A 27,692-nucleotide genomic window follows, 5' to 3' on the forward strand; every position below is an offset into this window, starting at 1 on the left:
TGCTGAGGCTGTATAAGACTGTGGTCAGACTTTATTTGGAATATTGTGAGCTGTTTTGCACCTCATATCTAAGGAAGGATGCCCTGGCCTTGGAAGTGTCTGGGGAGGGTTACAAGAATGATCCCAGGGATGAAGGACTTGGCATAAGTGGAGCAGTTGAGGACACTGTTTGTACTCAATGGAGTTTAGAAGAGTGAAGGGAGATCTGTTTGAAACTTACAGTTACAGAGAGGTCTGGATTGAGTGAATGTAGTTAAGATATTTACACTATTTGGAGAGTCTCAGACCTTAGGGCAGGCAGACCCTCAGAGCGAAGAATTGAGATGAGGAGGAATTCAACCAAAGGGTGGAAAATTGTGGGACTCCTTGCCATAGAAGGCTGTTGAGGCCAAGCTATTGAGTGTATTTAAGAGACAGGTATGTTCTTGATAAGTAAGGGGATCAGAGGTTATGGGGAGAATGTAGAAGAATGGAGTTGAGAACTTCCCACCGACATATCATAATCACCTCCTACCTTCACCCACCTATTGCCATCCCAAATACCTTTTCCCAGCCCCAACGCCCATCCCCCCATTTATTTCTCAGTTTCCTTCCCCCTCCCCAGTCCTGTTGAAAAGTTATAACCCGAAATGTTGACTCTCTTGCTCCTCAGATGCTGCCTGACCTACTGTGCTTTTTCCAGTGCCACACTTTATCGTCTCTGACTTTTCCAACATCTGCAGTTCTCACTATCTCCTCCTTGAGAAATATATCAGCCACTATCAAATACTGCAGCAGACTTAATGGGCTGAATAGCCTAATTCTGCTCCTAAATCTTATGGTCTTAACGTTCTGAGCCTAGTATGATTCTTCTTCAGAACAGGGGCCTATCATGGAAACATAGGTCAATACTATTATTGACCATAGTAGCTCAGCCACTAAGGACAATTGTCAAGATTAGTGTGGTGCTGGAAAAGCACAGCAGGTCAGGCAGTATCCAAGGAGCAGAAAATTGATTTACCTGCTCCTTGGATGCTGCCTGACTTATTTTCCTGCTCCTCGGATACTGCCTGACCGATTTTCTTGCTCCTCAGATGCTGCCTGACATGCTGTGCTTTTCCAACACCATTCTAATCTTGACTGATCTCCAGCATCTGCAGTCCTCACTTTCGCCTCACTAAGGACAATTGTTTACTTAAGTGTCTTGGGATCACTGCCAATATCATCATAACTTACGGTTAGTTTCAGTCTGCTACCGTGTACCATTGGGTATTCTTTCCACAGTTAAATAAAAATAACAAATACATTTAATTGGTAAGCAGTCGTCTGGAAATTTTTTTTCTGCTTTTTAAAACCTGAGAAAATGTAAGGATAATGTTGAGGGATTAATTATTAAAACATGAGCCTGCTAACTTATCTGCAGAAAATTTAAGTGTTTTTATTTTTCATTCCAATGCAATTGGTCAGATTATCGAAACTGCTGTATAACTATGAACCCCAAACTAAACTACTGAGGGAAACCTTGATTAAGGTAGTAACAGATTTGCCAAACCTTTTCTGAGGTGAACCAAAGCTATCTTCTTTGTAAGTAGCTATAGTGAAGCAATCTATTGACACTTTGATATATCTCATTGGAGAAAGTGAGGACTGCAGATACTGGAGATCAGAGCTGAAAAATGTGTTGCTAGAAAAGCGCAGCAGGTCAGGCAGCATCCAAGGAGCAGGAGAATCGACGTTTCGGGCATTCCTGAAGAAGGGCTTATGCCCGAAACGTCGATTCTCCTGCTCCTTGGATGCTGCCTGACCTGCTGCGCTTTTCCAGCAACACACTTTTCAGCTCTATATCTCATTGCACAGTTCTAATTTGAGCAAAAAACTCAATGCTATTTTTCTAAAGATATAATCAGAAGTTGATAGCACACTAATATCTATTGCAAATGCATTCTACCACGTTTATTTTAATGGCTTTAGAAACATTAAGCATGAAAAGTTTAGCAGGAGAATATTGGGCATTTCTTGTGTAATCTGGAATATGTTAAAGACGTGAATAACCTAGTTGTAGGTCTCCAGACCTACAAAACATAAAACCCACCCATTTCCTTTTGTGTTGTAACTGCAGATGTGGAATTTGACCCAAGTGCTAAAGAAGCATTGTAACTAAGCCAGCCTGTCACTGGTTAACCAATTCCTATGTATATAATCTTTCAATAAGCTTGCCAGTGTTGAATATGTAAACATTATAAAAACACCATGGTGTCTCTGTTTTTCCTCAAGCAATGAAAATCCTGATTTGGAAAGTAGGCATAGCCATAAGTTGAATATGCAACATTACAGTTTCCTGCTCAGTAACTATCACAATATTGGACTGAATCTTACTTTATTTGGCTAAGTTCAAATTGTGTCAAGTTTTATGAAAGCTTTATAGCCATGAGACCTAACAGGTTTTCTTTCTTTCTCACCAAACTCACCTTATTAACTAACTACTCCACTGATAAGGCATCCTTCTCATCCAGTTCTAGACCATAAGACAAAGGAGTGGAAGAATGGCCATTCAGCCCATTGAGTCCACTCCACTATTCAATCATGACTGATGGGCATTTCAATGCCACTTACCCGCACTCTCCCATATCCCTTAATTCCTTGCAAAATTAAGAATTGATCAATTTCTACCTTGAAGACATTTAACATCCCGGCCTCCACTGCACTCCGTGGCAATGAATTCCACAGGCCCACCACTCTCTGGCTGAAGAAATGTCTCCTCATTTCCGTTTTAAATTGACCCCCTCTAATTCTAGTCCTAGTATCCCCACCTGACGGAAACAAATTCCCAGCGTCCATCCTTTCTAAGCCATTCATTATCTTGTAAGTTTCTATTAGATCTCCCCTCAACCTTCTAAACTCTAATGAATACAATCCCAGGATCCTCAGCCAATCATCTATGTTAGGCCTACCATTCCAGGATTATCTGTGTGAATCTCTGCTGGACACGCTTTAGTGCCAGTATGTCTTTCTGGGGTGTGGGGCTCAAAACTGGACACAGTATTCGAAATGAGGCCTAACTAGAGAGTTATAAAGTCTCAGTAGCACATTGCTGCTTTTACATTCCAACCCTCTTGAGATAAATGACAACATTACATTTACTTTCTTAATCATGGACTCAACCTGCAAGTCGACCTTTAGAGAATCCTGGTCTAGCGCTCCCCGATCCCTTTGTTCTTTGGCTTTAGGAATTTTCTCATCGTTTAGAAAATAGTCCGTCCCTGTATTCTTTTTTCTGAAGTGTAAGACTTTGCATATGCTCACATTGAATTTCATCAGCCATTTCTTGGACCACTCTCCTAAACTGTCTAAATCTTTCTGCAATTCTAGCTCCATATTACCATATGCTGTTCCCAGAACAATTCATCTGGGATATCACAGAATGTCCTGGCATCCTTGGTGCTAGTGCCATCTTTTAAAGGTCGTTGTGTACCCAGACAAGTATAGTCAGTCCGGTGGTGCCTTGTACAGTTCCTGGGATTTGACCAGATAAGGGGAAAGTGGTACCTTGTTTTCCCATCTCAACTACCTTTCCAGGCAATGTATTCCAGATTCCACCCTTTGGGTGAAAACGTTTTTCCTTAAATTCCCTTGAATCCTCCTGTTGTTCACCTTAAAATTATGCTCCATCGTTGTTGACCCTTCAACTAAGGGAAACAGCTCCTCTATATCCACCCTATTCATGGCCCTCTTATACACCTCAATCAGGTCCCCCCCAATCTTCTTTTCTTTAAAAAGAACAATTAAGTTTATTCACCCTTTATAACTGCTCCATCCCAGGCAACATCTTGATGAATCTCCTCTGCATCCCTTCCTATGGGGCAGCGACCAAAATTGCACACACAGTACTCCAGCTGTGGCCTATTTGAAATACAGCTCCAACATTACTTCCCCACTCTTATAATCTATGCTTCTATTGATAAATGCAAATGTCCTCTATGCCTTCATAACTACCTTATTAACCTGTTCTGCCATCTATGACAAGCACCCAAGATCCCTCTGTTCTTCCAAGCTTCTTAATATTCTGCTGTTTATTGAGTACTCCTTTGTTTTGTTATTTCTCAAGTACATCACCTCACAATTATCAGGGTTAAATTACATCTGCCACTGATTTTCCAATCTGATCAATCTACCTACATCCTTCTGTAATCTAAGACGTTCAGTTAAATCCCTGGTGGCATCCATCAGTCAAGGGTCCTAGCACAGTAAATCAAAGACAGTCTCTGATATCAGTCCAGGGGATTGGCTGTGGTTAAACATCCACTTGGGGAGATCTTGGTCAGGTGGTCTGTCATGGAAGTGTGTTATGATCAGTCTTGCGGCTCCATAGTGTAAAATACAGGAATGAAGGACTAATGAGGTTCAGGAAATGTACAGCCATCAGTTAGGAGTCTGGGCATTTCTTGTCTATTCAGTTAGGTCTATAGGGTGGAACTCAGTCAGTCCACCAGGTCCATCCCCAGAAAATAAGGGAAAAGAGTTTTTGTGGGATGAGGTGGTAGAGGTGACCTTTGGTATGGGAATTAGTCATCAAGGTGGTTTGGGGGGGGGGAGGGAGCAGGGAGGATGGATAACAATTTTGAGGGGGATACAACAGTATCTGAAAGGTGAGGGGAATACAATAGAGCATGGCTCAGAAGAGTGTATGCAGGAGGGAGATTTGTCCACGGGTAGGAACAACCTCGGTTCAAATAAAAGTGTAGTGAATGACCACACTTGGCATAGTCACTTCACATTCTAGAGGCTGGGGAGGAAAGGTAGGCAGGTACATGTAGATGGCTTACATGGTTACCTGTGGACGTGTGAGGTCTATGGGGTTTACGGGAAGGGCTACAGGAAAGGAATTTGGATGTTAAGGGACTCATCAACATATTGACTGAGAGGTTGGAAGCCGCTTACAAAAGAGTTCACTGTTGCCTTCCACTGTGCTGGAAACCAAAAGTGCTGAATGGTGAAGAAAATGGCTGCATGCACATTCAGAGTGGGCAGGGTAAATAATTCAACTTGTGAGGGAAGGTGCTGTAGGACTCACTGATAATAGGGCCTTTAAGTGGAAAGAATATTGCACACATACCTGTGTATTTATAGGTGACACAGACCTGCATTGTCCCTAATGCCTGGGTATCCCAATGCATTGTCCCTTGCTTTGTGTGGTATCTTACAGCTGAACAGTTAATTAGCAGGTAGTCTTGGACACAAGGGCCACAAAAGAGTAGTACGAGGAAGGCCAAAGGTGTCAGCATGACCTAATGTTATGTATAGACATTGTTCCTCTTTCTTCCAGATAATGCAGCAGACACTCATATAGACATCTATCCTTGGAACTTCATCTATGGCCATGAAGTGATGCTTGATGATATGACCAAGTTATTTTGGACTGAATGGAGAGACTAACAGCCATTAAGTGGACTTCACCAGTTTCCTCATTTCCCCTCCCCCCACCTTACCCCAGTTCCAACCTTCCAGCTCAGCTCCTACCTGCCAATCTTCCTTCCCACCTATCCACTCCACCCTCCTCTCTGACCTATCATCTTCATCCCCACCTCCATCCACCTACTGTACTCTTGGTTACTTTCTTCCCAGCCCCACCCCCTCCCATTTATCTCTCCACCCTGGAGGCTCCCTGCTTTAATTCCTAATGAAGGGCTTTTGCTCCTCAGATGCTGCCTGTGCTGTGCTTTTCCAGAACCACTCTAATCATTATGTAAAGTCAAAGCAGTGAAATTTCTGGGCAGTGAGGGCCATTGTCTCCCACATACCTGTCTGCAGCAGCTGTTCTTCCCTATGTATGTAGCTAAGGTTCCTGAGAGCTGACAGCACAGGGTCCTCTCAGTGTCGGGCTGAGCAGGTCTGGTCTCCAGCAGTTCTCCGTGTTGTAATGGTCTGTGGTGTTCCTTCCTCAGCCAACTGTGAAGCTTTCATAGTGTGTCGCTCACCAGATTATAGTTGCACACATTCTACGCCTAACATTTCCACTAATGTGTGGGTATCTGGACTAGTGAGGAGTGCAAGGGGCAGGCTTGCTGATGCTTCCTCTGCAGGGGAAGATACAAAGAGAAGTGTATCTTCCCCTAGAAGTGCCAGGAAATGGATTTTGGAGAAGCTAGACATTTCTCAATGGAAGTGGTGAAGATGTTGCTGCATCTGCAAGATACACGTGAAAGTGGTTAGAATAAGCATGCAATGAATACAACTGACAGTAAGGTTAATGTGAGAGTTGTATGAAGTAAATAGGTACTTACTCAGATGATTAGACGTGAATAATTCTGCATCCGATAGGAGCAGTCCTGGTCTTTTCATGCTAATGACAGGATTCTGGCCTCGTAGGGGCTAAGGAATCTAATGTAGGTCTTCTCTCCAACCATGCAGGCACATTCTGCCCTCTTTGGCTATTTTCTCCTGTAATTAGAGAAAGGGAGGAATTGAATGAGGTAAAGGTGAATGGCATGGCTGTTAGTTCTGGAGAAGTTGGTTGAAAGCTGGTGAGGTGTTCTGAGGGAGTATGGCGACAACACAGAGGCCATGCAGGGCCAGTGGTGTGTGGGAGTTGTCAGTGTCAGGGCATATGCCTATGTGGGAGGTGCTTGTATATTAGCAAAGATAGACTGAATGTGAGGTAGCAGACAGAAGAGTGTGGTAATGACCTTGGAGCAGTGTAGAAAGTCACTGACTTTCTTACAGCACTGTTGGCTGGTTCTCCTGACCATGGTACGGCATTGACCTCAGATCATGCAGCCAGGAACTGGTGGTATAGTCTCCTTGGCTTGTATTTTGCACCACCCCTTTGACAAGGACCTCCAAGTGTTATAACATGGGGTAAACCCCCTCTGCTAATTTAAACCAGCAACACAGAAAAGATTTCTCCTGTGCAGTAATCTGTGAAAATTCAAGAGGAAAAGAACAATCACAAAAATCACTATTTAAAGTAAAAATTAACAATTTTATTTTTTAAAGTCTAACAAAGAATAATTAACTAACAACTATTTGCAACTCATTTATCTAAACCTATATTTTACTTTCCCCTCTACAATACTGGTCTGGTAAAATCCCCAATTAAGATTTACAGAGAAATTTCAAAACCAGCCAGCTGTTGAATATTCTCTTTGTATCTTCCCCTGTAGATTTGCTCTCCAGGTAAGTGTTGATGTTTTTTTCTGTGCAAACTCCTTCTCCAGACAGGTATCTCTCAGGGAGTTCTTACTAGCCACCTACATTTGTTGGTCTTTTGGTAGTTCTCTTTGCCACTCTGACTAACTGGATTAACATAAATCTCATCTAAACTTTATCACTTAATTCTATGATAAAGTTTAGATGAGATTTATGTTAATCCAATGTTGTGTGAGTATAGGAAGAAATTAAGCTGACCTTAGATTAAAGTCATCTGTATGTTATGGTGATAAATTTATTTTGATGGTTCATTTTTTCTTAAGGAGGAGGTGTTATGAAGTGTAAGGGGTACTGTACCTTTAAGAGAGTTGAAAGCTGGCAAGGCCTTGGAGAGGCACAGAGAATCCAGAACAAGGTAACAATGTAACGTTTGGTCAGAACAGCTAGCACTGGCTGAGAGACACAAACAAATTCAAATTCAGCCAATCGGTTTAAATTATGACCTAAGATACCAAACTCGAATCAAGTTTGAATTTGGTATTTTGACAATACTAAAACCAATGAAATGATCTGATGTTTTGGGGTATAGTCTCATATTCTTGTCTTTAAAGAATTCTAAGAATGTAAAAAGATTGTGATCCGTGTACACAATCATCTCCGACACGTTGTTCATGACATACACATTAAAATGTTGTAAGACCAGTACCAAACTCAATAGTTCTTTTTTCAATCACGGAGTATTTCCTCTGCTGGATATTGAGTTTCTCCGAAAAGTAACCAACTGGCAGTTCAATCCCATCCTTATCTTCCTGTAGCAGTACTGCTCCAACTCCTATGTCACTGGTACTGATGGTGACATTGAAAGGCTTTGAAAAGTTTAGTGTAGCTAAAACTGGTTTGGCGGTTAATATTGCTTTCAAATGATGGAATGCATCCTGGCATTGTTCTGTCTACCAAAATTTGTGTTTTTCTTCAGCAAATCCGTTATCGGTGCCACTACACTGCTGAAGTTTGGAACAAACCTCCGTGGAATCCGCTGAGTCCTAAGAATCGAAGCACCTCTTTCTTTGAGGTTGTTCATGGAAATTCCTCGATGGCTTTTGTCTTTGCGTTCCGTGGGGTCAACCTTCCATGACCAATGTTATGTCCCAAGAACATCACCTCTGCTTTCACAAATTCAGTTTTGTTTAAGATTATTAGCAGTATTGCTTCTTGTAGTCGTTCAAAGAGGTCTTCCAACTGTACCATGTGATCTTTCCAGGACTTACTAAAGATCACTACATCGTCCAAATAGACTGCACAATTTGTTAACCCAGGCACAGCTCTGTTCATGAGTCTTTAGAATGTGGCGGGTGCGTTCTTCATTCCAAAGTGCATCACTTTAAATTGATATAGCCCACAAATTGATATAGGTCACAAACACAGAAATTTCTCTCTCCTTCTCTGATAAAGGTACCTGCCAATAATCACGCAGTAAGTCCAACTTGGTGATGTAACTGGGTGGTCCAACTTTCTCAATACAGTCCTCCAATCTCAGAATTGGATATGAATCTGATTTTGTAATGGATAGTCCGATAATCCACATAAAATCGTTGAGTTTCTGGTTTGGAAACTAAGACGATTAGTGAACATAACTCGGACTGGCTTGATTAGATGATATCCTTGTTGAGCCTGGCCTCCATCACCTTCTGGACCTGTCTGGCTTCGAAAGGATTAAGTAGATAGGGGTCTTGTTTCATTGGAGCAGTATTCCCTACGTCTACTTCATGTACAATAGCATTAGTCCTCCCCATCTGATTCTTATAGATATCCTTATCCTGCAGTAACAAATCTTCCAATTGTGTTCTATGCTCCTGAGACAGATAGTTTACTAACCTACCCCACTCCTCAAGGACTTCTTCATTTTTTAATCAATTTTGAGATACATCAAAATCCACATCATCTGGATTTGATTCCTCACTCTGGGGGGAAGTAACTAGTATCTGTCTCTCAATAATAGGGTTTCAACATGTTCACATGACATACCCAATACCTTTTTTTAACTATCTGACATTCTTACTAGATAGTTCACCTGACTCAACTTTTTCTCAATTTGAGAGGGACCACAAATCTGGCTTTGAAGGGATCTCCTATCACTGATAACACGTCATTCCCTTGGGAAAACATTACAGTCTCTGAGTTTTTATCTGCTACCTGGTCATTCAATACTATACCCTCTTTAGGTGCTAACTCACCTGCCGATTTAATCTCTCCCTCATCTCCGATACATAATCTAAGTGTGAGATCTCCGACTTTGGTCCTATCAATTTTTCTTTAATTAATTTCAAAGGGCTTCTCACTTCATGCCCGAATATTAACCCGAAGGGAGTGAACTGAGTAGATTCATTTGGGGCATCTCTAATGGCAAACAATACAAATGGGATACTTTTATCCCAATCATTCTGGTAATCCTGACAGTATGCTCTGAACATGGTCTTCAAGGTCTGACACCACCTTTCTAAAACTCCCTGGGAGTCAGGATGATGCACACTGGATTTAAAGTGCTGTATGCCTGAGCTGTCTATAACCTCCTTAAGCAGCCTAGCAGTAAAATTTGACCCTTGGTTTCTCTGGATAGCCCATACCGTTTGAAGAAAGCTACTAGCTCCTCTACCACCCTTTTTGCCTTGATTCTCCATAATGGAATTGCCTCCAGGAATCTCGTAGACACATTCATTATGGTCAACAGGTACTGGTTCCCATTTTTAGTTCTTAGGAGGGGACCTACACAATCAATTATAACCTGCGTGAAAAGTTCTTCAAATGCAGGAATTGGCAACAAAGGTACTTGTTTTATTATCACCTGCGGCTTACCTACCATTTGGCATGTATGACTCTTATGGCAAAGTTCACCACATCCTGGTGCATTCAATGGCCAATAAAAATGTTTTTGTACTTTAGCCTGAGGCTTTCATACCTCTAGGTGACCTCCTACAGGTAGTTCATATGCTACCTGTAACACTTCCTGTCTGTGTGCTACCGGCAACACAATCTGGTGCACTTTGGTCCATTTCTCCTCTGCACTAACCTGCTGTGGTCTCCATTTCGGCCTTAGGATTCGATCTTTCAGATAATAACCCTCAAATATATTGTCTGCCTCCTTTTCAGAGTACTCATCCACATATATAGCTTTTATCGTCTTGTCTTGCTGTTGCAAGTCCCTTAGGCTTTCAGGACTAAACACGTCTGTCTGACCCTCTGCCAGTTCAGATTTTTCCTGCACCATTACCTCAAACTGGGTGCCTGCTAACTGAATCTCAACTCCTTCATCTTTCTTTTTAGTTTTTGCTTTGTGCTGTGATTTATAGTAGGACTGGGTTACTGCACAGTCTGAGAAAATACCAGGATATTTCTGTTTTAACTCCTCAGTTTCTTGGTCTTCCTTGGGCTTCTCCACAACAAGGGGTGTCACTCCCACCTTGAATCCTGCTAAATCATTCCCCCGGAACTGACTCTTTGTCAATCAGTCCCACTGTAACTTCCCCAGTCTTGAGTTGGCACTCCAACCTGATCTTACACAAGGGAACACTAAATTTCTGTCCGTCTATCCCACAAATTACCACATTCTCCGGTAACAGATCATCTCTTACTATCAGCGGCTGGTTAGATCCTATATCTCTCAAAATTATAACTTCTTGTCCTTCTCCCCCTGTTCTTTCTGAGTAAACTTTACCCACGAAGGTGAATTCTTTGTAGAGATCAGGTACTAACTCCATACCCAGCCCCTTCCTAGGCTGTGCACTCTACTGCAGCTCTTCGGCTCTTCTGGAGTCTCCTTTACTACTTTCACTAATGCCACTGGATTAGCTTCTTTTCCCACAGTGTCTTTCTTTAACAACCAGCACTGTAACTTTACGTGTCCCACTTTCTGGCAGTGAAAATGCCTTTTCCTAGTGCCCTTCTGTGTCCCACTCCATTACAGTGACAACACTGAAGGCCTTTCACCTCCCTTCCACCATTAGATTAGATTAGATTAGATTAGATTACTTACAGTGTGGAAACAGGCCCTTCGGCCGAACAAGTCCACACCGCCCCGCCGAAGCGCAACCCACCCTTGCCCCTACATTTACCCCTTACCTAACACTACGGGCAATTTAGCATGGCCAATTCATCTGAGCTGCACATCTTTGGACTGTGGGAGGAAACCGGAGCACTCGGAGGAAACCCATGCAGACACGGGGAGAACATGCAAACTCCACACAGTCAGTCACCTGAGGCGGGAATTGAACCCGGGTCTCTGACGCTGTGAGGCAGCAGTGCTAACCACTGAGCCACCGTGCCGCCCACCATCTTGGGCATCTTTTTTTAACCTGTGGTAAGTCATACCAGTGTTCCCTACTCTTTCTTTCATAGTGTAGGATTTCCGCTTCTCCCAACTACTATCCCTCACAGAACAAAATTGTGGCCGGAAGCTTGTCTTATGAACTAACATGTATTCATCTGCTACTTCTGCTGTCCTTCTCACTTCCTAAACCTTTCTGTTCCTCCACAAGAATTCTTACCATCTCTGGAAGTGAATTTTTAAACTCCTCCAGCAGAATAATCTCTCTTAAAGCCTCAAAGGTCCTATCTATTTTTAAAGCTCGTACTCATCCTTCAAAATGACAATGTTTATTCTTTCGAACTCAACATAAGTCTGACCTGGTTCCTTCTTTATGTTTCTGAACCACTGTCTATATGCTTCTGGTACCAATTCATAAGCACTTAAAACAGCCTGTTTAACCTCTTCATAATCTTTTGTCATATTGCACTTGCCTGTTTCTTTTGATACACTTAAGTGCTCAAGTAATTCCCTTACAATTTCAGCTTTACTTTTGTTCTTGGTTAAACCCAAATCCAACATCTTTGCTATTTCTAAAAGTATGGCTTTTTTCTTTCCTTCTAAATTTTCTTAGCAAATTTGAGAATCATCTTCAAATCACAGAACCTCTTTAGCAATTTTAAGAGCCATTCTTTCACTTTTAATTTAATCAACCACGAATCACTGAAAGTAAACAAATTGCCTCACCTCCATTTTATTTCAAGATCTAGGACACTAACCTGCAAATGTTTAAATCTACTGGGCTTTCTCGTAGCCCACATCTATTCAAATCTGTCTAAAACTATTCCGATCTCGGATGAAAGCCCCAAACTGTTACGATATGGGGTAAACTCCTCTGCTAATTTAAACCTGTAACACAGAAACAATTTACCCCATATTGTAATCTGTGAAGATTCAAGAGGAAAGAACTATCCCAAAAGTCACTATTTAAAGCAAAAATTAACAATTTTAATTTTTAAAGTCTGACAGAGAATAATTAACTAACAAGTATTTACAACTCATTTATTTAAACTATCTTTTACTTACCCCTCTACAATACTGGTCCGATAATACCCCTGATTAAGATTTACAGAAAAATTCAAATTTCAAAACCAGCCAGCTGTCGAACCTTCTCTTTGTATCTGCCTCTGTATATTTACTCTCCAGGTCGGTATCGATGTCTTTTTCTGTGCAAACTCCTTCTCCAGACAGGTACCTCTCAGAGAGTTCTTACTAGCAACCTACATCTGTTAGTCTTTTGGCAGTTCTCTTTGCCACTCTTTGCCACTCTGACTAACTGTTCAAAGCGTCTGATACTTATACCCCAAAACATTGGATCGTTTCATTTGTTTTAATATTGTCAAAATGCCAAATTCAAACTTGATTGGAGTTTGGTATCTTGGGGCATAATTTAAACTGATTTGCCAAATTTGAATTTTTTTTATATCTCAAAGCAACCAAACCAGTGTTAGCTGTTCTGACCAAGCATTACATTGTTATCTTGTTCTCTGTGCCTCTCCAAGTCCTTGCTAGCTTTCAACTCTCTTAAAGGTACAGTACCCCTTACACCTTCATAACACATGCCTTTGACAAGAATTGCAGTGCTATCTTCCCCTTTCCTGATATCTTTCAGAGACGTGCAGGAAGGGTAGCTTTAGAAAGCTAGTGCTCATTCAGGTGCACAGTAACATTTTAAAGATAGCTTGGGTGCAAGGGTTGCTGGTCTTTTGGTGGATATCCCCTGAGTGGTGAGTTGATCTGAGGACAGCGCATGACAGATGGTTGTGGTGGATACCATAACAGTGATGTAGGTTGTTTATACAGCAAGTTTGGTAAGTTATGGCTTGAGAACTCACTAAGCTTCACAACGAGAAACCCTCTAAATAACTCAATGCAACTCAGGCTTAGCCAAACATTTTAAGTTATAACCATGTTTTCTGTTCTCAAACTCTGGATTACTCTGGCTGCTCTGCATAAACACATTTGTAACAAACTGCAGCTGGACTAATCTACTGACATCAGAAAACCTTAACTGCCTTAACTCAAAACTTCTAGTGCTACTCTGACTCAATAATGTATTGACCTCTCTATTTCAACATTGCTATGCACAACTAAATAATGTGCATCATTTCATTGTTCTGTATTGCAAACCTCACCGGAGATTTTGGCTATATAACAGTGTCCAACTTCCAGCCCAGTTTCTAATCCAGAAAGAAAAACTATATATTCCCTTATGTTTAATTGATGGGGAAAAGTAAAAATAGAGATTAATGTCTGAAAAATCCATATTGCAGGAATTGATCAATATATGCAACATTCTTCTGTGAAGAGTACTTGAATCATTTAAGAGACAGTGAAGTGCTGTGATGGGGGGAAATACAGGGCTTTAATGTATATTAAGATGTGCCAAAATGCTTTCCTAATCCAATTCTATTTAATTATCTATGCAATCCTAGTAGAAATATGTTTCTACTAGTGGTCAAATCTATGCAGTTATTACGAAAAAACAGTTTTGATAAACACAGTTCACACTTAGGACATTTTGTTCTTCTTGAAGTATTGTATGAAGGTTGTAGAGTGTAGAACCCCAACTTACAATGGATTGAATCATTTTCTCTTGAGGCTTGTGCTGAACTACCTAGCTAACAGCACTTAACTTGATAGATTGTTTATTAGCTAGTAAACTGCAAGCAGATGCTAGATATGTCTGATCTCCAACAATTTCCATTCTGTAATGATGTTCACAACTGAAAGAAGGTGCTGAAAGCATTGCACATATGGGTGTGCCTCCAAATATTTCAATATCAGCATGTCAGAAGAATGCTTCAGCCAAGATTTAATTCTAAAGGGACATTTTCTGAAAATGTGTTTTTTTAAATTATTTCATGAGATGTTAGTGCAATTGGTAATACCAAAATATATTACCCATTCCTTTTTGACTTCAAGTCACCGTTTTAAACTGTGATTGTGTGGTGATAATCCCACAATGCTATTAGATGGGGAGTTGCAGTAGCAATGAAAAAACAACAGCATATTTTCAAGGGTGGGAAAATTGAAGGTATGGTGTCTTCATGTGCAAACTGCCTTTTGAAAATTGAGGTTACACATTTGGGAGGCATTGCCAAGGAGAGCTTGGCTATGTACTGAAACACCAGGACAGATTTTCCTCTTCTGACAAAGGGGCAAAGTGCATTGTGTGGGCTTTAAAAATGGCAATCAAGATTAGAGTGGAGCTGGAAAAGCACAGCAGGTCAGGCAGCATCCGAGGAGCAGGAAAATCGACATTTTGGCAAAAAGCTCTTAATCAGGAATGAATTACCATTCCTGATGAATGGCTTTTGCCAGAAATGCCAATTTTCCTGCTCCTTGAGTGCTGCCTGACCTGCTGTGCTCTTCCAGCACGACTCTAATCTTGACTCTAATCTCCAGCATCTTAGTACCCACTTCCGCCTTTAAAAATGGCAGGCAAGGCCTTGAACTGTCATATTACCAAAGTCATAAATTTTCATTAGCACAAGAAAACAGGCAGCCACAAGTCCACAGGTTGCTGTCTCAACATTGCGGGCACTTGTGGAAGTGAATAATGAGAATTCTGTGATTTGTAAAGCTAAGTGACCATTAACTAACTAGAAAACCATTAGTCATAAAAGCAGAAGTACGCCATTTAATTCATTGTGTCTGCTCTGCCGATTAATGCAATCATACTGTGATAATGCTGCCCATTTAACAAGGTTATGTAGTCCTTGGCTTTTTTTTCAGACAGGCTGTAAAAGACACAAGCTCTGAAAAGTCTTGAAGAGTTTTAGGGCCAATTTGATTATAGCCAACAGATACTTTCTGAGGCAAAAGGCTTTTAAGTTTAAAAAAAACACTTGTACAATGAAAAGGAAGTGACCAGTTCTCCCAGCTCAGCTTTTCTCTGGTTTGATTTGGGTTGGCAGTCTGGCTGTTCACTGAAAGCAGTCAGGCAGTTGTGAAGCTGCTGGACCCAAAGAAGCAGGTCCACGCTGACCCTGTCTCTAACATTTCTCCTGTAAGACCTGTGTTTGATTTTTCTTTTTGTACCAAGGGGTTTTTATGGGGATTGTTGCAAGTATTGGGAACAGCATCAATAAGGTGGAATGATCTGTTGGGTTTCCGGATAGGTTAAGTTGTTCAGTAGTCTGTTCTTTTTTGTTTGTCTTTTATTTGGTAATCTTGTAAGTAAATTCCGTTTTGTTTAAAACGAAGTGGTTTGACCAGCTGCATCCCTCCTGGAATATCCATATTATAGCTGATTAAAACAACTAGCAAAATTAAGGTCTGGGCTACTTTCTTGAAATGTTTTGAGGGGACTGGCCTGGTCCATAACGATAGCTGAACTGATAATCCGCAATTCCAATTTCCTGTCATTTCCCCATAAATGTTGATTTCTTTATTGATTAAAAATCTGTATATCCAAGTCTTGAATATACTTAATGATCCAACTTCAACAGGTCTCTGTGTTAAAGAATTTCACAAACTTAAGAACCCTCTGAAAGAAGAAATTCCCCTTCAAATCAGTCGTTTAAGTGTAACCTCTTATTCTGAGATTATACTCTCTGGTCCTAGACTCTTCTACAAATGGAAACAACCTTTCAGCATCTACCTTGTCAAGTCCCCGAAGACTGTTGTAAGTTTCAATATGGTATATTCCAACAAGTACAGGCTCAAACTACTCAGTCTCTCCTTACAAAGTAGTCCTACTGTATCAGCTTAATGAACCTTCTCTCGACATGCCTTCAATGCCAGTGTACCTTACCTTAGATAAGGGGAGAAAAACTGTTCACACTATTCCAGTTATAGTCTGACTAGTGCCTTCTACAATTTTGGCAAAACCTCCCTACTTTTATTCTCCATTCCCTTTGAGGTAAAGGCCAACTTTGCATTTATGTTCCCTATTACCTATTTTATTTATATTTTTATACATTTAAAGATGATCTTGCTGTCCATCTTGGTATTATTTGCTAGTTTAGCTTAAAGTTTATTTTATCTCTCTTTACTGATTTTTGGAAATCTTGTGTTAGTTCTTATAGATATCTGAGGTTTTTGAATGTCTCAGAATCTCTTATTTTCTGTTCAGTGACATTTTGTTTATTCAGTTGTTCAGAGGAAGACTAGTTTGATGATTTCACTATCTTGCAAATCGCTAAACCAAAATGCTCAGCAGGGTTGTTTACACAGCCATTCAAGAAATCATGAGCTTATTTATCATCTGACATTTACATGCATTTCTAAAGAGAATAATTATTCAAATTGCATTCTTTATTTTGATTGGTGTATGAGCTTTTCAAACGAATTTCAAATGTTATTACAGGACTGTGATGGTCTGTTAATCAAGGATTTTTTCTTTGCTGTGGCACAAGAGCATCATTAGATGGGCCAGGATTTGTTGTCCATCCATAATTGCCTAGAGAAGGTGGTAATGAGCTGTCTTCTTGAATCGGTGCAGATCATGTGCTGAAGGTGGACTTACAATGCCACATGGAAATTCCAGGGTTTTGTTCCAACGACATTGAAGGAATGGTGATATTTCCTAAACTGAACTAGTCCCATTTGCCCACATTTAGGCCATATTCCTCTAAACATTTCCTATCCAAGTACCTGTCCAAATGTTTTTAAATGTTTAAGTGCTCGCCTCTACCTCTTCCTCTGGCAGCTCAATCTGTATACGCACCACCCTCTGTTGCCCCTCAGGTCTCTTTTTTAAATCTTCCGCATCACTCCTTAAACCTATGCTCTCTAGATTTGAACTCCCCTCCGTAAAGAGAATACCTTGGGTATTCACTTTATCTATACCCCTCATAATTTTTTAAACCTTTATAAGGTCATCCCTCAGCCTACTGTGCTTCAGGTAAAAACGTCGCAGCCTATTCAACCTGTCCTTATAACTCAAACTCTCCAGTTTTGGTGACATGCTTATATATATTTTTTGCATCATTTCCAGTTTAATAACATCCTTCTTATGGTCTTATGGTCTTCTGTTAGCAGCGCGACCCTAATGCAGTACTCCAAATGTGGCCTTACCATGTCTTGTACAGCTGCACATGACATCCCAGCTCCTATACTCAATGCTCTGACCAATGAAGGCAACCCTTCTAAACACCTTCTTCACCACCCTGTCTACCTGTGACACCACTTTCAAGAAACTATGCACATGCGCCCCTTGGTCTATGTGTTCAATAATACTCCCTAGGGTCCTACCATTAACTGTATAAGTCCTTCCCTGGTATGTCTTGCCAAAATGCAATACTTTGCAGTTATTCACATTTAACACCATCTGCCGTTCATCAGTCCACTGACGCATTTGATCAAGATTCCATTGTACTTCCAGATAAACTTCTTCATGTGTACTACACCACCAATTCTGGTGTCATCTGCAAACTTATTAATCATGCCTCCTATATTCTCATCCAAATCATTTATGTAAATGACAAACAGCAGTAGACCCAGCACTGATCCTTGCAGCATACCACTGGTTACAGGCCTTCGGTCTGAACAACAATCTCCTACCACCAAGCCAATTTTTTTATCCAATTGGCTAGTATTACCTGGATCCCATTTGATCTACCCTTACTAATCAGTCTACCATGTGGAACCTTGTTGAAGGACTTGCTAAAATCCATGTGGATGCTATCACTCTGCCTTCATCAAGTTTCTTAGTCATCTCTTCAAAACCTCAATCAAGTTTGTGAAACATGATTTTCCACACACAAAGCCATGCTGACTATCCCTAATCAGTCCTTACCTTTCCAAATGCATGTAGATCCTGTCCCTTAGAATCTCCTCCAACAACTTACCCATGATTGAAGTCAGACTCATTGATCTATGGTTCCCTGGCTTTCCGAAATAATGGCAAAACATTAGCCACCCTCCAGTCTTCTGGCACCTCATCCACGGCTCTCTATGATAAAACATCTCTAATAGGGGCCCAGTTACAAGTGGAGTTCCGCAGGGATCAGTTCTGGGTCCTCTGCTGTTTGTAATTTTTTTTAATGACTTGGAATAGGGAGTCGAAGGGTGGGTCAGTAAATTTGCAGATGATACGAAGATTGGTGGAGTTGTGGATAGTGAGGAGGGCTGTTGTCGGCTGCAAAGGGACTTAGATACACATTCTTCCCTAGCTTCCTACAATGTCCAGGGATGCACTTGATCAGGTCCTGGGATTTACACATTTTAAGACCTCCAGCACCTCCTTTTCTGTAATGTGGACTATTTTCAAGACATCTCTCTTTATTTTCTGAGTTCCCTAACTTGCATGTCTTTCTCCACAGTAAACAGTGATGTGGAATATTCATTTGAGATCTCATCCATCTCCTGTGATTCCACACATAGCAATGTAGTGTAGGGAACCATTCAAGTGGCGGGATAGAAGAGAAATTTTGTTGTAATTGGGGATAGTATAATTAGAGGCATAGATACTGTCCTCTGAACCAGGATTGAGAGTCCCAAAGATTGTGTTGTCTGCCTGGTGCTCGGATTCAGGATGGGAGGGTAAAGATCCAGTGGGCGTGGTCCACATAGGTACCAATGACATAGATAAAACTAGGGCAGAGGTTCTGCTAAGGGAATATGAACAGCTAGGAGCTAAATTACAAAGCAGAACCAAAAAGGTAATAATCTCTGGATTACTACCTGAGCCATGAACTAATTGGCACAGGGTCAAAAAGATTAAGCAGGTAAATGCATGGCCCAAACATTGGTGTGGAAGAATTCATGGACACTAGCAGCAGTACTGGGGAAGAAGAGACCTGTTCCTATGGGACGGTGTTCATCTGAACTGTGCTGGGACTAGACTCCCAGTGAATTGCATAACTGTAGTCAGGGCTTTAAACTAAATGGGGGTGGTGGTGGGGTGGGAGGGTTCAGTTACAGGATAAATGATGAAACCCAAATTAAAGGAGGAGGTAAGAGAGTAGAATTCGAGAGGAGTTATTTAAATCTCCAGCATAGACACAAATAGGACAGAGTATGGAAAAGATTAGCTATCAAATTTCAAGCACACTGAACAAACAAATGACAATGAGAAGAGGGATAGTTAATACAGGGCTGAAGGTGTTATATCTGAATGCACGCAGTATAAGAAATAAGGTAAATGAGCTTGTGGTACAAATTGAAATTGGCAAGTATATGTGGTGGGCATTAAAGAGACGTGGCTGCAAGGGGATCAGGATGGGGAGCTGAATAATCAAGGATATACATCCTATCGAAAGGATATGCAGATGGGCAGAGCGGTGGGAGTTGTCTTATTAGTAAGAAATGGAATTAAATCAATAGTAAGAAACAAAGTAGGGTCAGATGGTGTAGAATCTGTGTGGGTAGAATTGAGGAATCGCAAAGGTAAAAAAACCATAGTTGGAGTTATGTACAGGCCTCCAAACAATAGTTAAGAACTGGGGCGCAAGATAACCAGGAGTTGGAAAAGATGTGTAGGTAAGGCAAAGTTACAGTGATCATGGGGGATTTCAATGTGCAGATGGACTGGGAAAATCAGGTTGGGAGTGAATTCTGAGAAAAGGAATTTGTAGAATGTCTATGAGATAGCCTTTTGGAGCAGCTTGTGGTGGAGCCCACTAGGAAATAGGCAATGCTGGATTTAGTGTTGTACAATGAGGCAGACTTTTAGAGAGAGCTTAAAGTGAAGGAACCCTTAGGAGGCAGTGATCATACTATGATTGAATTTACAAACAGCCCTACCACAAATCCAACCCAAACTCTGGATCAGATACATAGATGACACTTGTGCTACCATTAAGAGAACAGAAATTGAGAACACACACTGGATTATCAACACCATACTCACAGGGATCAGATTTATGAGACAGGAGGAAACCAACAATCAACTCCCATTCCTGGATGTGATGGTACAAAGAACGCAGAATGGTGAATGCACCATAAAAGTGTACAGGAAAGCCATACACACCAACCAGGTCCTGAATTACAACAGCAACCAGCTGAACACACACATGAGAAGGTGCATTAGGACCCTGTTCAAAAGGGCTGCAACACACTCTGGCACTCCCGGCCTACCAAGGGAAGAAGAAGAAAAAGAAGATCTCTACAGAGTATTCAGCAAGAATGGATATCCCTGCAATTTCATCCGCAAATGCCTAACAGACAAATAATGAGACGAGGACATGCCACGACCCAACTCACTAGCCACGCTATCTTGCATAAAGAAAGTCTCAGAACTGACAGCCAGACTTCTCCAACCACTCGAATTCATGACAGTCCATAGACCGACTGCCACGCTCAGACAACAACTCACCAGAACAAAAATCCCTATACCCATCATTGCAAGGCTAACACAGTTTACATTGTTGGATTCCATGCAAAGACTGCACGAAATACTAGGGCAAACAGGTAGACAACTAGCAATTCACATCCACGAATACAAACTAGCCACTAAACGCCACGACCAGCTATCCCTAGTAGACATACACACAGATGAGGCAAAAGTGAGCACTGCAGATGCTGGAGATTAGAATCAAGATTAGAGTGGTGCTGGAAATGCACAGCATGTCAGGCAGCATCCAAGAAGCAGGAAAATCGACATTTTGGGCAGGATTCCTGATGAAGGGCTCCTGCCCGAAACGTCGATTTTCCTGCTCCTCAGATGCTGACTGACCTGCTGTGCATTTCCAGCACCACTCTAATCCTGATACACACAGATGATTAGGACCACAAATTTGACTGAGACAACACAATGATCATAAGACAAGCTAAACAGAGGACAGCTGGAGATTTTCTATAAGCATGGCACTCAACCACGGACTCCATCAACAAGCACATTGACCTGGACCCAATATATCGACGGCTACAATGAGCTACCAGAAGCAGTAGAAATGGAACCAAATAAATTCCAGAAGACACAGTACAGCAGCGCTCCACAGGACGCTCCAAAGCACTGAACATGTCACCTAGACAGGGGATGAAACATCTGCAAATCAACTTCCCAGCTCGGTGAACGTATCCATGATGATTGAATTTACTCTGCAATTTAAGAGGGAGAAGATAGAATCAGAGATAACGGTATTACAGCTGAATAAAGGCAACCATAGCATGAGGGAGGAGCTGGATAGAATTGACTGGGAGAGGAGCCTAGCAGGAAAGACAGTGGAACAGCAAAGGCAGGAGTTTCTGGGAGTAATTCAGGAGACGCAGCAGAAATTCACCCGAGGGAAAAGAAACATGGTAGAGGGAGGATGAGGCATGGCTGTCTAGGGAAGTCAGGGATAGCATAAGAACAAAAGTGAAATTGCAGGGATATCCATTCTTGCTGAATACTATGAATAATGTGACAAAAGGCAGTGGGAAACCAACGGATTTGGAAGCTAACCAATGGAGGGAAACAAAAAAAAGAAATAAGGAGGGACAAGATTAAATATGAGGGTAAGCTAGCCAGTAATATAAAGGAAGAGTGTAAGAGTTTCTTTAGAGATATACCGGATAAAAGAGAGGCAAAAGTGGAAAATGCTGCTGGAGAGATAGTAATGGGGAGCAAGGAAATGGCTGAGAAACTGAATAATTACTTCGCGTCAGTCTTCACAGTGTGAAGCCATGAGTAATTTCCCAAAAATTCAAGTGAGCAAGGGGGCAGAGCTGAGTATGTTGGCCATTACCAAGGAGAAGGTGCCTAAAAAACTGAATGCCCTGAAGGTAGATAAATTATCTGGACCAATGGACTACATCCCAGAGTTCTAAGGGAGATAGCTGAAGAGATAATGGAGGCATTAGTGATGATCTTTCAGGAATTGCTAGAATCAGGGAGGGTCCCAGGGAGTGGAAAGTCACTATCAAGACACTTCTGCTTAAAAAGGAAGTAAGGCAAAAGATGGCAAATTACAAACCAATTAGCCTTACCTTGGTTGTGAGTAAGATCTTGGAATCCATCGTGAAGGATGAGATTTCTGAATACTTGGAAGTGTATAGTAAAATAGGGCAAAGTCAGCATTGTTTCATCAACGGGAGGCTATGCCTGACAAATCTAGTAGAATTCTTTGAGGAGTAAAGATTTAAAAGAGACCTAATGGCAACTTTTTCATGGAAAGGGTGGTGCATGTATGGAATGAGCTGCCAGAAGAAGTGGTGGAGGCTGGTACAATTACAGCATTTAAAAGGCATGTGGATGGATATATGAATAGGAAGGTTTAGAGGGATATAGGCCAAGCGCTGGCAAATGGGATTAGATTAGATTGGGATATCTGGTCAGCATGGACAAGTTGGACCGAAGGGTCTGTTTCCGTGCTGTATATCTCTATGACTCTAAGTGACGAGCAGGTTAGACCAAAGAGAACCAATGGATGTTACCTACCTGGACTTCAAGAAGGCCTTTGACAAGGTGCCACACAGGAGGTTACTGACTGATAAGGGCCCATGCTGTTAGAGGCAAGGTGCTAACTTGGCTGATAGAAGCTTGGCTGTCTGGCAGGAAGCAGACAGCGGGGATAAAAGGGTCCTTCTCAGATTGGCAGCTGGTGACAAGTGGGGTTCTGCAAGGCATAGTGCTGGGACCACAACTTTTCACTTTATACACTAACGATCTAGATGAGAGAACTGAGAGCATTCTGGCTATGTTTGCAGATGATACAAAGATAGACAGAGGGACAGATAGCATTGAGGAGGTGGGGAGGCTGCAGAAGGATTTGGACAGTTTAGAAGAATGGGCAAAGAAGTGGCAGATGGAGTACAACGTGGCAAAGTGTGAGGCCATATACTTTGGTAGGAAGAATGGAGGTATAGTCTATTTTCTAAATGGGGAGAAAATTCAGAAGTCTGAAGTGCAAAGAGACTTGGGAGTTCTAGTCCAGGATTCTCTCAAGGTAAACTTGCAGGTTGAGTCAGTAGTTAGGAAGATAAATGCAATGATGGCATTTATGTAGAGAGGACTACATAAAAGCAGGGATGTACTTCTGGTTAGGTCACATTTGGAGTATTATGCACAGTTTTAGGCCCCCAGGAAGGATGTACTGGCCCTGGAGCATGTTTAGAGAAGGTTCACGAGAATGGTCCCAGGAATGAAAAGCTTAACATATGAGGAATGTTTGAGGACCCTAGGTCTACACTCAATGGAGTTTAGAAGAATGGGGGTGGGGGGAAATCTAATTGAAACAGACAGAGTAGATGCTCGCAAGCTGTTTCCATTGGTAGGAAAGACTAGGACCCAAGGGGTTCAACCTTAGAGTAAAGGGAAGACCTTTTAGAACAGAGATAAGGAGAAACATCTTCAGTCAGAGTGGTGAATTTATGGAATTCACTGCCATGAAAAGCAATGGAGGTCAGGTCATTGAATGTAGTTAAGACTGAGATAGATAGGTTCTTGATCGTCAAGGGGATCAATGCTTATGAGGAGAAGGCGGGAGAAGAGGGTTGAGAAACTTATCAGCCATGATCGAATGGCAGAGCAGACTCGATGGGCTGAATAGCTTAATTTCTGCTCCTATGTCTTATGATCTTGTTGATTTTTAAGGGGCTCTATTCTCTCCATAGGTATTCTTTTCCTCTTAATATACTTGTAAGATCTCTTTATTTTCTTCTTAACCTTATCTACCAAAGCTATCTCATGTTTTGTTTTGCTCTTCTGGCTTTCCTCTTAAGTGAATTCCTACCACCACTATTCCTCAAGGGATTCACTTGATTCCAACTGTCTATACCTGACATATACCTCCTTTTTTCTTGACCAGCGCCTCAATATCTTCAGTCACCGGCTAGCCTCGCCCTTCACACTATCAGGATTTTTTAAGTGCGAGCAGCAGCGGAGGTAGGACGAACTCAGAAGACTGCTGATAAGGTAAGGCAGTTTTTATTAAAATTACTTACCGGTAGCGGGCAGCGGTGTTTTTCTCTTTCACAGAAGGAGCGGGAGCAGCGGAGGAAGAGACGTGGACCGGAGGGGCAGCCGGGAAGGTAAGCAGTGACCATATATATCAGCAAGGCGGCTAAATCAAATTTATACAAAGTAATAAAGTAATTAACTAAGCAGAGATGGCTGGGCAGGTGATGTGCTGTAGCTGTATGATGTGGGAGCTGGCTGATCCCATTATGAATGGCAGTGACCACATCTGCAGCAAGTGTTGGTTGCTGGAAGAACTCCAGCCCAGAGTTGATGATCTGGAATCTGAGCTTCAAACACTGCGGCACATCCAGGAGGGGGAGAGTTACCTGGACGCTTTGTTTCAGGAGGCAGTCACACCTGGGAGATTAAGTAATTCACATTCAGTTAGTGATCAGGGACATCAGAGTGTGACTGTAAGTGAGGCAGGCAGGGGGAACTGAGTTCAGGAGTGCAGGAGCCTCAGCTCTTGACCTTGTCCAACAGGTATGAGATTCTTGCTCCCAATACGGATGAGGAAAAGGACTCTGGACAGGATGAGCCAGCTGACCACAGCACCATGGTGCAGAAGGCCATTCAAGAGGGGGTAGCAAAAAGACAAGTAGTTGTTATAGGGGATTCTATAATTAGGGGGACAGATAGTATCCTATGCGAGCCGGATCAGGAGTCTCGCATAGTGTGTTGCCTGCCCAGTGCCAGGGTGCAGGACATCTCCGACCAGCTTGAAAGGATATTGGAGCGGGAGGGGGAGGATCCAGTTGTTGTGGTCCACGTTGGGACTAACAACATAGGCAAAGCTAGGGTGGAGGACCTGTTTGGGGATTATCAAGCACTAGGAAGGAAATTGAAGTACAGGTCCTCAAGGGTCATAATCTCCGGATTACTGCCCGAGCCACGTGCCAATTGGCATAGGGATAAGAAAATTAGGGAAGTAAACACATGGCTAAGGGATTGGTGTGGGAAAGAGGGATTCCATTTCATGGGGCATTGGCATCAGTTTTGGAACCGGGGGGATCTGTACCATTGGGACGGTCTCCACCTGAACCGATCTGGTACCAATGTTCTAGCGAAGAGGATAAATAGGGTGGTCAGTAGGACTTTAAACTTCTGAGTTGGGGGGAAGGGAAAGTGAAAGTGACAGGGAGTATGGAGTTAAATGGAAAGATAAGCAGGAGGGTAGCAGATGGATTTAATCTTGAGGCAGATTAGGAATGCAACAAAAAGGAAGGATAACTTAGGACATCTTATGACTTCCAATATCTCTAATGATAAAAATGTTAGCATTAAGGCACTTTACCTGAATGCTCGTAGCATTCGTAACAAAGTAGATGAACTAACGGCACAGATCATCGTGAATGATTATGATGTGGTAGGCATCACAGAGATGTGGTTGCAGGGGGGTCAGGACTGGCAGTTAAACATCCAAGGATTTACAACTTATCAAAAAGACAGGGAGGTGGGCAGAGGGGGCGGGGTGGCCTTGGTAGTTAAGAACAAAATTAAATCTATGGCACTGAATGACATAGGGTCGGATGATGTGGAGTTTGTGTGGGTGGAATTGAGGAACCACAAAGGCAAAAAAACCATAATGGGAGTTATGTACAGACCTCCTAACAGTGGTCAGGACCAGAGACGCAACATGTACCGGGAAATAGAGAAGGCATGTCAGAAAGGCAAGGTTACATTGATCATGGGAGACTTCAATATGCAGGTGGACTGGTTAAATAATGTTGCCAGTGGATCCAAAGAAAGGGAATTCTTGGAATGCTTACAGGATGGCCTTTTGGAACAGCTTGTCATGGAGCCCACAAGGGAGCAGGCTATTTTGGACCGAGTGCTATGTAATGAACCAGACTTTATAAAAGATCTTAAAGTAAGGGAACACTTAGGAAGCAGCGATCATAATATGGTAGAGTTCAGTCTGCAGTTTGAAAGAGAGAAGCAAAATCGGATGTAATGGTGTTACAGTTAAACAAAGGTACGAGGGCATGAGAGAGGAACTGACGACAATCGACTGGAAGCAGAGCCTAGCAGGGAAGACAGTAGAGTAAAAATGGCAGGAGTTTGTGGGTATAATTGAGGACACAGTACAGAGGTTTATCCCCAAGAAAAGAAAGATTATCCGGGGAGGGATTAAACAGCCCTGGCTGACAAAGGAAGTCAGGAAATGTATCAAAGAAAAAGAGAGATCCTATAAAGTGGCCAAGAGCACTGGGAAATCAGAAGATTGGGAAGGCTACAAAAACAAACAGAGGATAACAAAAGAGAGAAATAAGGAAGGAGAGGATCAAATATGAAGGTAGGCTAGCCAGTAATATTAGAAATGATAGTAAAAGTTTCTTTCAATACATAAGAAACAAACGACAGGCAAAAGTAGATATTGGGCCACTTCAAACTGATGCTGGAAGGCTAGTGATAGGAGATAAGGAAATAGCTGGAGAACTTAATAAGTACTTTGCGTCAGTCTTCACAGTGGAAGACATGAGTAATATCCCAACAATTAAAGGGAGTAAGGGGGCTGAGTTGAGTATGGTTGCCATTACAAAAGAGATAGTGCTGGAAAAGCTAAAAAGTCTTAAAATTGATAAATCTCCTGGCCCCGATGGGCTACATCTTAGAGTTCTGAGGGAGGTGGCTGAGGAAATAGCGGAGGTGTTGGTTGAGATCTTTCAAAAGTCACTGGAGTCAGAAAAAGTCCTGGATGATTGGAAGACCGCTGTTGTAACCCCATTGTTCAAGAAAGGATCAAGACAGAAGATGGAAAATTATAGGCCAATTAGCCTCGGTTGTTGGTAAAATTCTAGAATCCATCGTTAAGGATGAGGTTTCTAAATTCTTGGAAGAACAGGGTCAGATTAGAACAAGTCAACATGGATTAGTAAGGGAGGTCGTGCCTGACAAACCTGTTAGATTTCTTTGAAGAGGTGACAAGTAGGTTAGACCTGGGAAACCTGGATGTGGTCTATCTAGACTTCCAAAAGGCCTTTGATAAGGTACCATACGGGAGGCTGCTGAATAAGGTGAGGGCCCATGGTGTTCGAGGTCAGCTACTGGCATGGATTGAGGATTGGCTGTCTGACAGAGGCAGAGAGTTGGGATAAGAGGTTCTTTTTCGGAATGGCAGCCAGTGACAAGCGGTGTCCCACAGGGTTCAGTGTTGGGGCTGCAGCTGTTCACGTTATATATTAATGATCTGGATGAAGGGACTGGGGGCATTCTAGCGAAGTTTGCCGATGATACGAAGATAGGTGGACAGGCAGATAGTACTGAGGAGGTGGGGAGGCTGCAGAAGGATCTAGGCAGTTTGGGAGAGTGGTCCAGGAAATGGCTGATGAAGTTCAACGTGAGCAAATGCGAGGTCTTGCACTTTGGAAAAAA

General features: G+C 42.0%; 1 long non-coding RNA gene across 2 annotated transcripts in view; it reads left to right on the top strand.

Annotated features, from left to right (window-relative positions):
* Nucleotides 1-27,692, top strand: part of LOC122556801 (uncharacterized) — a 182,113-nt gene that overhangs the window by 29,936 nt on the left and 124,485 nt on the right. For both annotated transcript variants that reach the window (XR_006313665.2, XR_015751338.1), the window contains exon 2: nt 24,166-24,272. This is a non-coding gene — a long non-coding RNA (uncharacterized LOC122556801). The remainder of the gene's footprint in view (nt 1-24,165; nt 24,273-27,692) is intronic.

The sequence above is a fragment of the Chiloscyllium plagiosum genome, unplaced genomic scaffold, assembly GCF_037043375.1.
Source record: "Chiloscyllium plagiosum isolate Xiang-an unplaced genomic scaffold, Cpla_swu_hap1 HiC_scaffold_2, whole genome shotgun sequence".
Classification (NCBI taxonomy): domain Eukaryota; kingdom Metazoa; phylum Chordata; class Chondrichthyes; order Orectolobiformes; family Hemiscylliidae; genus Chiloscyllium; species Chiloscyllium plagiosum.